Raw genomic sequence first — 13,479 nt, 5'->3', positions numbered from 1 at the left:
TGTTTTCCTTAAAAAAGAAGAAGAAGAAGAAGTCATCTTTCACAGTCATCTGGGTAAAGCCACTAATAATATGGCAAAGCTCATGGCCCTGGAGCAATGCCTAGAAATCTTAAAGGACTTAAACTTACATAATACCATAATAGAAGCTGATTCTTAACTGATAATCAACTCAGTCAAGAAAATATGCAATGGCTCAGTGCTAGACAAAGTTTCGAAACACTGGAGATTACTGCAAGTCTATCATCTTATTCAATCCCACCTGCGCACCATGAGAACCCTTAGTTTCACTCATGTGTGAAGAACTACCAACAGGTTAGCGGATATTATGGCTAATGAAGGCATTCTATGTGCCAAAAGCAACAAAATATATGAATGGTCAAAGACTCCTCAGGGTCAATTGAGGGATGAGTGCCACAAACAGGCATCAGTAGACAGGGAGATTTGCCAGAACAGAGGAAATAAGCAGGATGATGTATAAGCAGGGTGTTCTTCATGATAGAGGACTTTTAGTCAACATGAGGAAAAGTACGAGCAGGAGGTCAAAAGCGAAACTAGGGGTTTACTCTGGTTATCGGGTGGGAATTTGGTCAACGGAAATCTACAGTTATCAGTTTCACGGGCGGGAAACTATTTATAGGACAAGTCTTCAAAGGTATAAGAAAAACATTAATTGTAGCCTTTTAATGTTTGGTGTCGAGAACTTCATTAAAGAGTGGGCACGTCAGCATAATCGCAGAAATACAATGCATTTCGCGTAGCAAACTGCTCGTTGGTTAACCCTCCATTCAGACCCAAAATGTGTTTAAGATTTGACTCTATAAGGCTTCGGGTCCGAAGGCGCAGTTAAGTTCCGTGCTTGTTGGAGAGGCCTTTTGAGATCGCTTGCATCTGGTGAATTTCGGGTGGCTAAACTGCCCGAAGGTTATCATCCCGTTCGAACCCGATATGGATTCTAATGTCATTCTATTATCTTTTCGGGTCTGTTTTTGTCGTTAAAGTGTGAGCGTGTTGCTCACCCAATATTTCACCTGGACCGTTAGATCTACGGGGCTTGATCGAATGACCTTGTTGTGTGGTAGGACTGCGATGGTAACGTGGAAAGATGGTTTGGGCCCGAGGCTTGGTTTGTGGGCCCGAAGCTTGGGCTTGGCTTTAGCTTGGGCAACTGAGCCCTTTTTGTATATTATGTAACTTTTCTTTTAATTGGAATAGAAGGACCTACGCTTGCTTTAGCAAAAAAAAAGTACTTTTGACTCATGTATACTTTATCATATTCAAAACACCATTTTTTATAGCGTAAATTATATGTATTTTTTTTTTAACACTTGAATTTTTAGGTTTGATTTTTGTTTAAATTTTTTTGGAAAGATATCTTACTATTTTCTTACCGAGTGGCATCTCTAAGCAATTTTCGTTCATATTATGTAGAAAAGTTTCACTGAATTAAATATAAATCTATACTTTGATAAATGTTCACTTTCAAAGTGGGGTTAGCCTATGGGATTTCCTTTCATTATGACTAAAAATGATGGTATTCTGTGTATCACAATAAAAGAACTGATGGTGTTATGATAATCTGGCCATAAGCTATTAGTGTATTTCGTGTGAGTTTGACATGGTTATATTTCTTTGAATAGATTTTCTTAACGCTCAATTCAATGGGTCCCTGATCCTTGAATAAAAATGTTGGTTTGTGCCTAAGCAATGGTGTATTCCGTGTATCACAATAAAAAACTGATGTTGTTATAATGATTTGGGCATGAACTACCGATGTATTTCGTGTGAGCTTGACATGGTTAAATGTTTTTTAATAGATTTTTGTAAGGTTCGATTTAGTGGGTCCTTGATCCTCTTGTTTGGTTGGTTTTACATTTAAGTTAATTTTGAACTCTTTGAGCTAATGTAATTGGTCTATCAAAACAAAGTACGATTCGCTTTTTTCAAATTTTAGTGGCGTTAATGTAAATCGTCTTTAATTTAGGGTATTAAATGGAGCCAATTATTTTATAAGTAAATAATGTATATTTGTATAAAAATTTAAAACATAATTATATATTTCACATTATTATATGTTTTTTTTTAGTTTCAAATGTAATCTATTTTTTTTGGTCAAGTAAGTATGGAGCCTTCTATTAACCGTACAAGTACATTACATATGTTACACGTCTTTGCAAGTGCAAAGACCCAAACAAGAACCAGCCTGTTGTGGGAATGCCATCAACAGGAAAAACAAAGCCAAGATCAAACCAATTCACACGGATTTCCAAAAACTTGAAAACAGGAAGGAGTGTTAAACTCCCAAGGACTCTCTGTCATCCACTGACAACTTTAGAGCTTCCGCAAAACTAACAAACCCCTCCAAAAGTCGCAAAGTTCTGCTAAACTTCCACTAATCCAGACCTGATAGTAACACAAACCACAGTTTAAAATTTTTTAAATCCACCTCTTTAAAAAGACGACAGCATTACTTCACCGTTGATCTATCCAATATCCAACGGTCACAACACTTCTCGACTACGAAACATTCTCCTTGACTGTCAACCGTCGATCTCGCTCCACCAGATCCAAAGGCTCACACGTATTTCGGTCGGTTAACTTGCGCACTTCAAATCCACCGGAAAAGCAGTTTCCCTCTCCCCTCACTGATACGTGTCACTGAGTGAGTGGAATCAGAGCTAACTGGGAAATACCATTTATGGCTTTTCCTCCGCCTGAAATCCTCTTGTGGGTTTCCCAACCCATTTCTACTACTCTGGACCCGACGGTAACTCAAACCAAAATTTATAAAAGTTTGAGATCCGCCCTACAAAAGAATCTTCGGCACTTCTACATCATTGATCTATTCAAGATCCAACGGTCACAACCCTTCTTGACTTCGAAACAAGCTCCTCGACTGTCAACCATCGATCTCGCTCCACCAGATTTGACAGCTCACACCTATTTCGGCCAATTAACTTGCACACTCCAAATCCGCCTGAAAAGCGGTTTCCCTCTCTCATCTCGCTGTTACGTGTCACTATGTGTATGGAATCGGAGCCAACGGGGAATTACCGCTTACGGCCTTTCCTCCGCCCGAAATCCACTTGTGGGTTTCTCCAACCCACTTCTTCTCGTTAACTGTTGGGTAACTCCCTCGCCCAAACACCATAGATCTGATTCAACCGAGATCTATCGGTCCAAAATTAATCTCCATGCCACTGCATCCTTGGTCTTCCTCCACTGTTCTCGACCATCCACTCAAATCCGTTGGAATACTGATGCCAATACAATCTGCGGACTGCTGCCAATCAACAAGCAAATAGTTTAAGCAACCATGTACTCCCACCTGTCTCCTGAGCCTCATCGATCCAGCCTGTCGATCCAACAATCCCTATCTTTGGTAGCCTGACAGAGGCAATCCTCTAACAGTTTGCCTGGGGGTATCAACTCCCAAACGAGTTGAGTGTCCCTTTCCTTATTGATCACTCCTTCATTCGCCAGACAATCAGCTAACATATTAGCTTTTTTTTACATGGAAAAAGTGTACAGTTTTTAAGGTTTGCAGGTGGGTGTAAATACGGAGAAAGACCTGTGATAGCCTCTAATGTTTCGACACTTTATCTGGTGTTGTACCATTGCATATTTTCTTGGTCGCTCTAATAATCAATTCCGAATCTGCTTCAATGATGATCTTGTGTGAGTTTGAGTTCACCAAGATTTCCAGGCATTGCTTTAAGGACATGAGTTCTGCCATGTTATTAGTGGCATTCACCAAGAGGCCATGAAAGATCTCCTTTATTCGTCCCTGTTCATCTCTTATAACACCCCCAAAACCAACTAACCCTGAGTTGCCCTTAAACGCTCCATCTATATTGACTTTTAGAAAACCATGTGGAGGAGGCTTCCAAATATTTATATCTGCATTTATTTGGTGTAGAAATTTTGAATAATTTAACACATATTCAATGGAGATTATCCTGATCATGTACTAATGCGGAAAACATACACAATACATAAGCTCCTCTACGTTGATCAAGAATATAACAGCATCAATAACAATACAACATCAAGAGCATTCACACATTAACACAGTATGTATCACGGGGAAAGCATCTCGCTAAAAACCCCACACTATCTGTATATTAATGATTGAGTCATGTAACATTACACAGCATAATACTTCTCACAAGTATCTCCACCTCTGTTACACACAATACAGCTCAGATCTGATCTCCAAATCTCTTCTACTGCTTGCCTGCCTCCACTGCTCAATACCTGCTCAAGAACTGATGAGAATTGCTTCCCAAACTCGATTTTCACCTGCAAAATAGTCACTCACTCTTTGTGGACGTGAGCAAAGACTAAAATGCGGGCCAAATACGTGAGCAAACTCATTGGCATACTCAATCCTTTGATTGTGCAAGATCTGGTGCACAACTATAGTCACAACTGATAGCAATCTGATTCTCTACCACCTGTCCCTGTTGAACTGAACATGCACTGACATGCAACTGAGTTAACTGATGTATTCTTTAGTTGTATTATGAGTTAATAATTAGTTTAACAACTCATCATTAGTCTATCTGCAGTTAGACTAACTACAACCAGTTTAACTAAGTTAAACTGAACACAACTCCATCAACTGTACCTCCAGTCCACTAAACTCAACTCACTTGAGTTCTAACTGAAGTCATGCATGCAACAACTCAACTGACTCATAAGAAAAACGAATTTCCTTCTGACAGCTGCATGTGCCACTTCCGTAGCTCAAACTGAAGTGCTCCAAGAGAATAAGATTAAGTTTATAGTCCAAATATTATTGTGAGATAATAATATTTGACTTTTCTATTTTTGACAGCCAGTCTAAAAATAGACTTGATCACTCACACTGTGATCACTCACACTTTCATCAAAAATAGAAGTCCATCTATTTTCCCAACTTGATCAATCATCCATAAACATAGACATGATCCATATGTCTAAAAATAGACATAGTCTAAAAATAGACTTGCGCCAAAAATAGCCTGCGGGCCCACTTAGTGAAGGCGACTCTTTTCACTAAGCTCCATCATCTTGTTGCAATCTCAACACTCCCTCTCGACAAGATATGGATTATCAGCAACCCCTATCCTGCCTCGGTGGTACTCGAATTTGCTCCTGGTGAGAGTCTTCGTCAGAATATCAGCATCCTGATCCTCCGTTGGAATGTACGAAAGTAACATGATCCTCCGCTGCACACAATCTCTGATATGATGGTACCTGATGTGCTTGGACCCGAAAAACCCGACTAGGATCATCCTCATCCACACAGATTTCTGCTTCCTGCTGTACCAAGAAACTACTATCGATCCGATACTGAAGACCCCTCCTGATGTGCTCTTTCTGTCCGTTGGGCTCCCTGCCCAATCTGCATCCGTGAAGCCACATAGCTTCACCTCATCCTCCTGTCTGTACCACAAACCATATCCCGATGTGCCTCTCAAGTAGCGCAATACATGCTTGCCCGCCTTCCAGAAGAGCTTGGTAGGCTTAACCATAGCTTGTGAAAGCTGGTTAACTGCATAGCATATATCAGGTCGTGTATTGACCAAATACATCAGCGACCCCACCAACTGTCGATAAACAGTGGCATCCACTTCTTCTCCCGAAGTGGCATCCTCCTTCCTCCAACCTCCAGGAAGAGGAGTATCAACAGGCTTGCAGCCATGCATGTTGAACTTCTCCAGTATCTCCCGAGCATACTTGCCCTGAGAAACAAACAGTCCACCACTGCGCTGCCATATTTCCAATCCTAGGAAATAGTGAAGGAGGCCCAAATCCTTCATCTCAAACTCTGTAGCAAGATCCTTCTTGCATGACAGTATCAACAGCTCATCACCCGTTAGAATCAAATCATCAACATACAGTACAATGATAAGCAACTTACCCTCCACCACAATCTGGTATAGGTTCGGATCCGCCTCGCTCTTGGAGAATCCAAGTCCTGTGAAATAGCTGTCTATCCGTGTGTACCAAGCACGTGGTGCTTTCTTCAACCCATACAGCGCTCTCTTGAGCCTGCACACATGCGACTCGCTGCTGAAGACTTCAAAGCCTTCGGGTTGCTCAATGTACACCTCCTCCTCAATGACTCCGTTGAGGAACGCAGTCTTCACATCCATCTGATGAATGTGCCATCCCATCTGCGCTGAGAGAGCAAGAATCGTCCGTATGGAAGAATACCTTGCGACAGGTGCAAAGGTCTCCTCATAATCGATCCCCTCAATCTGTGAAAAGCCTCGGGCAACAAATCTTGCCTTGTACTTCTCCACACTCCCGTCAGCTGCCTGCTTAACTTTGTAGATCCATCTCGAACCTACCACTGATTTCCCTTCCGGTCTAGGAACAATCTCCCATGCACTGTTTCTGACAATAGAATCATACTCTTCCACCATGGCGTCTACCCATGCGGGATCCTCCACAGCTTCCTCGAAAGAGGATGGCTCAGTCACAACACACTTGCTCATAAGAGCCATGTATCCAGTGTACCGATCAGGTGACTGTCTCTGCCTGCGTTGGGCTGTAGGTGGTCCTACAACTTTCTCTGCATCTTGAGCCAGTCGCTCAGCTTCTGTCAAGCGCTTTCACCCTCTGATGGTTGGCGCTGCATGAGTGGTCTCTTCCACTCCATGAACCTCGTCCTGTGGCTGATCCACGTCCTGAAGCTCATCCTTAGGAACTAATAGCTCCTCATCTGCATGCAATTGTAGCTCCCTCTCAAGCGAACACTTCATGGCTTTCTCCTCCTGAAATTTTATATCCCGTCGCACAACAGTTTTACCACTGTCTGGCAAATACACACGATAGTTGTGGGGCGTATCAGTGTACCCCACAAATATCCCAACCTCTGCAGTCGGTTCCAACTTCTTTCTGGCATCCTTCGTCACATGCATGTAAACGTTAGCACCAAAAATCCTCAAATGAGAAAGATCAGGCTTCTTACCAGAATAAGCCTCCTCGGGTGTACTCATGCCAAGTATCCTATGAGGACAACGGTTCTGCACATAAACTGTTGTATTGCATGCTTTCGCCCACAAGTGAAGGGGTAGGCCCTGATCATGCAACATTGCCCGTGCAGCACCCACAATCGTTCTGTTCTTCCGCTCAGCTACCCCGTTCTGTTGTGGGTTATGGGGAGCTATGAGCTCTCTACGAATCCCTTCTGCCTTGCAGAAATCCTTGAACTCGTCCGAGATGTATTCACCACCATTATCGCTCCTAAGAGCCTTCACCTTCTTCCCCGACTCCTTCTCGACCAGTGCTTTGAATTCACAGAACTTTGAATATGTCTCACTCTTCTTCTGCATGAAGAAGATCCAGCACTTACGAGAGAAATCATCAACAAAAATCACATAATACCTGTGTTTTGCTGTCGAAGCAACTGAGAAAGGTCCACACACGTCTGTGTGAATTCTCTCAAGGATCGTCGTGGCGCGACTATCCTTCTCGTGAAAGGTGGCTTTCACAAACTTCCCCAAAGTACACCCCTTGCATTGATCTGACTGCGCAAGTGTGCCTTTAGGAAGCCCTGTAGTGATCTGCTGCAGTATCTTCAAGGCTCCATGGTGAAGGTGACCCAATCTCCTGTGCCACAACTCGCCATCATCCCGGCTCACCAATCCTTCTGCCTTGCCTGCCATTGCTGCGCATCCATCTACATGCAACTGATAAAGGTTCCTCACTCGAACCCCTATCTTCCGGGTCTCACCAGTTGTCTTGCTGCGCAGGAAGGCCTTTCCCTCGCTGAAAACAACATCATACCCCTTGTCTTCTAACATCGCCACTGAGATGAGATTCTTCTTCAATCTTGGAACATGCATGACTTCCTTCAATACAAAGGGTTCACCAGACTCCCTCTCAAAGGAAATGGTACCGATACCGGTCGCACTGTATCTACCATCATCGCCCATCTCGATGTGCACTCCAAGATCTTTGTCCTCCAGATCAGAGAACAAATCTCTATCTCCCGTCATGTGAAAAGACGCACCACTGTCCAGAAACCACACTGATCCCATCACACTTGAAACCAAGCATGCGATCAATGAAAAATCAAGCTCAAACTGAGAAGCTAAAGCCTCTCCCCCTGCAGATCCAGCAGCTTGCTTGTTCTTCTTCTTCTGCGGACAATTTGTGGCATAGTGTCCATGCTGGTGACAGTGAAAACACTTCACCTTGGACATATCCTGCTTCTTGCCTTTCGCACCGGAATGAGAAGCTTTCTTGTTCTTCCCATTCTTTGCTTTGGCAGCCAAAGCGCAATTCTCTTCATCAGATACCTTTGATGAAGATCCATTCTCACCTTTATTGTTACTGAGTTTATCCTTGAGCGCCAGGTCGCTCTTGCTTTGGAATAACATTTGCAATCCATTGAAAGACATTTCAACAACACTGCTGCAAATTCGAATTCCACCAGCAACCAACTCAACTGCTTCCGATCAACCCTCGCTTGATATCCTGTAAAAATCTCTTCTACAAATCAAGCTGCTCTGATACCATGTAGAAATTTTGAATAATTTAACACATATTCAATGGAGATTATCCTGATCATGTACTAATGCGGAAAACATACACAATACATAAGCTCCTCTACGTTGATCAAGAATATAGCAGCATCAATAACAATAAAACATCAAGAGCATTCACACATTAACACAGTATGTATCACGGGGAAAGCATCTCGCTAAAAACCCCACACTATCTGTATATTAATGATTGAGTCATGTAACATTACACAGCATAATACTTCTCACAAGTATCTCCACCTCTGTTACACACAATACAGCTCAGATCTGATCTCCAAATCTCTTCTACTGCTTGCCTGCCTCCACTGCTCAATACCTGCTCAAGAACTGATGAGAATTGCTTCCCAAACTCGATTTTCACCTGCAAAATAGTCACTCACTCTTTGTGGACGTGAGCAAAGGCTAAAATGCGGGCCAAATACGTGAGCAAACTCATTGGCATACTCAATCCTTTGATTGTGCAAGATATGGTGCACAACTATAGTCACAACTGATAGCAATCTGATTCTCTACCACCTGTCCCTGTTGAACTGAACATGCACTGACATGCAACTGAGTTAACTGATGTATTCTTTAGTTGTATTATGAGTTAATAATTAGTTTAACAACTCATCATTAGTCTATCTGCAGTTAGACTAACTACAACCAGTTTAACTAAGTTAAACTGAACACAACTCCATCAACTGTACCTCCAGTCCACTAAACTCAACTCACTTGAGTTCTAACTGAAGTCATGCATGCAACAACTCAACTGACTCATAAGAAAAACGAATTTCCTTCTGACAGCTGCATGTGCCACTTCCGTAGCTCAAACTGAAGTGCTCCAAGAGAATAAGATTAAGTTTATAGTCCAAATATTATTGTGAGATAATAATATTTGACTTTTCTATTTTTGACAGCCAGTCTAAAAATAGACTTGATCACTCACACTGTGATCACTCACACTTTCATCAAAAATAGAAGTCCATCTATTTTCCCAACTTGATCAATCATCCATAAACATAGACATGATCCATATGTCTAAAAATAGACATAGTCTAAAAATAGACTTGCGCCAAAAATAGCCTGCGGGCCCACTTAGTGAAGGCGACTCTTTTCACTAAGCTCCATCATCTTGTTGCAATCTCAACATTTGGCTCACATCCTCATAGGCCTATAGACTGGAGACCCAAATGCAATAGTATACACGCATCTTGGGGCAGAGGAGGGTCCGTGGGAAGTTTCTGCAACAAGCTTTTGACTGTGTCTTTGATTTTCCTTAAAATTTGATCAATTATGTGTTGGGTCTTGCTTGCTTTGTTCTTGAAGATCCTACTATTACGTTCTTTCCAAACATCCCAGATAACAAAGCCTGGAACCAGAGTCCAGGCTTTATTGATGATTTCATTCCCTGAGAGGTTTTTCCTCCAATTCTTCAGAGTGTTGGAGATGCTAAGTCTATCCCTATCAGTGTGCCTAAAGATTGAAGCCACCCATTCCCACACGGTAGAGGTGAAAGGGCAGAGGTTGAGAAGGTGATCCATCATCTCCTCTTGTAAGCCACATAAATAACATTTGGATGGGCCAGTGAAGCCTTTTTTCAAGAGATTCTCCCAAGTTAAAATTTTCCTTTGATGAACTAGCCAAATGAATAACTTTATTTTCATCCAGTGGGGGCTCTGCCAAAGATTCTTCCATACCTGATCAGGGTTTTGGTAGTTAAACCCTGTTACTACCTGTTTAGCTTCTTTGAGGTTGAAGTTTCCTTCGGTGTTCTTTCCCCATCTTAGTTGGTCAGGCAAGGAAGAAACCAAAATCTTCCTATGTTCTAGTTCCTAAGCAAGAGAGTCTGCCTGGGCCTTTAGAGGGCTCTCTTCACTGTGGCCTAGATCCTTCCAAATTCTCCATTTTCCATTGTTCCTTACCTGTTTCCAGAAGTCATTTACCATGCGTAGACCTTTGTTATCGGTATCATGCTTGAGAGCTGCTAATTCATCCTTATACATGTTGGGATCCTGTCGCCTGTTACCCTCCTAAAACCGAGCCAGGTTCCCATCTCGGATCTCCCAGAAACTATGTTGCTGAATAATACCTTTATTTTCCCAGGCAAGGATCGAAATGTGGGAGCCCTTAATATGCCCTGACATTTGAATGTGATCCTCCTACTGCCAATTCTTGGCATATTTTTGTTTCCAAATCTTGGCCCAAGGGGTTTCCGATTCATTGATCCACCTCCACCAGAGTTTAGCTCCCGAAACTCTGCTGAGGGTTTTAGGGTCATGAAGCCCCAAACCGCTATGGCTCTTGGGTTTGCAGATCTTGTCCCAGCCCACTAGAGCCCATTTCTTTTTCTCTTCTCCTCTGCCCCATAAAAAATCCCTCTGTATGCTCCTGATCTGTTGCTGAAATCCTTTAGGAGCAGGAAAAGCTGAGAACATGAAAATGGGAATTGCCTGCAAGACAGCCTGTGTGAGCACAAGGCGCCCCGCCAAATTTAAAGACCTGCATGTCCATTCTTTGATCTTGTCTTGAAGTTGATTTATTATTGGCTCCCATACTCCCTTTCTTAGAGGCTTATCTGTGAGAGGTATGCCCAGATATTTGGAAGGTAACCGGTCCCTTTGAAACCCAAGAATCCTGGTGATGTTTCTCTGAATAGCAATGTCAGTGTTAAAGAAAAAAAATTTGATTTGTTGAGACTTACCTCTGTGCCAGCTGCCATAGCAAAGTCATTTAAGATTTGTTTGATCGCTCTGGCTTCCCTGACTGTGGGTATGCCCTGCAACATTGTGTCATCCACAAATTGTTGATGAGTATTTGCCTCTCCATCCAAGGTGAGTTTGATACCTTGGATTCTTCCTTTAGCATTTGCCATTTTAATTGCTCTACCTAGCCCTTCCATCATTAGAACAAAGAGGAAGGGTGAGAGCGGATCCCCTTGTTTGAGACCTTTGGAGGGTGTGAAAGTTCTTGAAGGAGTGCCATTGAGCAGGATGGAAAAACTAGTCGTGGTAACTAGTGCCATAACCCATCTTATCCAGTTTTGGTCAAAGCCATATGCTCTTAGAACTGCCCTTATATAAGACCAACTTAGCTTGTCGTAGGCTTTCGCTAGGTCCAGCTGAATGATCATACCAGCTTGTTTGTTGCTTTTGAGAGAGTGTACCACCTCGTGAGCTTGGATGATGTTATTGAGGATTTGTCTTCCTTCCACATAGCCCATTTGCTCCTCTGAGATGAGAGCTGGTAAGAGGGGCTTGAGTCTATTGGCAATCACCTTGGAAATAATTTTGTACACCACATTACATAAAGTTATGGGTCTGAATCCATCCGGAGTCATGGCTTTTTCTTATTTTGGGATTAAAGCTATGAAGGAAGCATTAAGAGCCTTCAGAACCTTTTTGGATCTTCTTGAGTCTTCCACCACCTCAAGGATATCCTGTTTGATTGTTTTCCAGCAGGCTTTGAAGAAGTCTACATTGAACCCATCCGGGCCTAGAGCTTTTCCATTTTGCATTTCATTAATCACTTCACTGACCTCCTCTTCTGAAACTGGCCTGTTAAGATTGTGGTTGTCCTCTCTGGTCACCAGCTGAGGGATGTACTGAGTGAAATTGTTGATGAACCTAGATCTATCCACTAGAGGCTCCTCTACTATACTGAGGAAGTGTTGAACAAGAACAAATTCTATATCTTTGTGAGAGACGAGTTATATCCCTTGAGAATCTTTGAGCTTTGTGATTCTGTTGTCTGCCCTGTGATCCACGGTGGATTTATGAAAGAACTTCGTGTTTCTTTCTCCCTCTATAATCCACTGCACCCTCGACTTCTGTCTTCATAAAATTTCCTCTTGCATGCACCGCTCTTCCCATTCTTCCTACAGAGAGTCAACTAGCTTTTTTTGCTCCTCGGTAAAGCCACATGTGATGCTGATCTGATTGATCTCCTGGAGCTTCTGCTCAACTTCTCTTTTGGCTTTGAATATATTGCCAAATTCCTTTTTGTTCCAATCTTTAAGCCTGGATTTGATATGTTTAAGTTTCTGTTGGAGCAGGAACATTCTAGTGCCTTGAATGTTTAGATCCTGTCTCCACCATTTGTCAATATTGTTGGTGAATTCAGGGTGAGAGAGCGAGACATTTTCAAATCTGAATGATATGTTTCTTGGTGTACACATAAAACTGGCTTCTAGTTGTACATGCCAATGGTCCGAACCTCCAAAGGGAAGAATAGAAGCTGTCATGGCAGGGCCTGAAAGAAAGAGGTCCTCTGAAATGATAAATCTATCGAGTTTAGAGGCGACTTGTGAAGCCCCTCCCCTCTTGTTGTTCCAGGTGAAGGTCCCATTAATTATTTCAGTGTCCACTAACCCCATGTTCCTTATGAAGTCATGGAAGGCCATGGAGTCTCTGCCTAGCTGTCTGATACTGCCTTTTTTCTCTGTAAGAGATATTATCATATTGAAATCTCTTACAACGATCCAGGGCATACTAGGGTGTCTTGCTCTTAGTTCCTCAAGGGAGGTGAGAAGCCTGATTTTATCTTCTAGCTTTTGAGGTCCATAGACATTTGTGATCATGTATATCTTCTGATCACCTAAAGGTTGACATACCAAAGAAAGATAAGCATCCAGGATTCTAAATTTTTGGGGATCCCAAAGCGTAAGAATCCCCCCCGCCGAGTTATTTGCTTTAACCTCTAAATACTCATACTTGATTAGCCATTTATTATGAATTTCTCTAATCTTATCCATCGAACATTTTGTCTCCTGAATAAAAACCATATCTGGTTTTTCTTCTTTTATTCTATTACTGAGATTTCTTTGTTTCCTTCTATTTCCTATGCCTCTAATATTCCAGGTTGTGAGCTTCATTAAGAAAGGTTGGTAAAGGAATAACTGATGAGATCTTTCATCTTACCTGAGTTGATCACGAGTTTCCCACATTCGTTCAGCAACTCC

This window comes from Pinus tabuliformis, chromosome X (genome assembly GCF_031772625.1).
Source record: "Pinus tabuliformis cultivar Carrire ecotype Pingquan chromosome X, CPIR1, whole genome shotgun sequence".
Lineage (NCBI taxonomy): Eukaryota > Viridiplantae > Streptophyta > Pinopsida > Pinales > Pinaceae > Pinus > Pinus tabuliformis.
Note: the sequence above shows the minus strand (reverse complement) of the source record.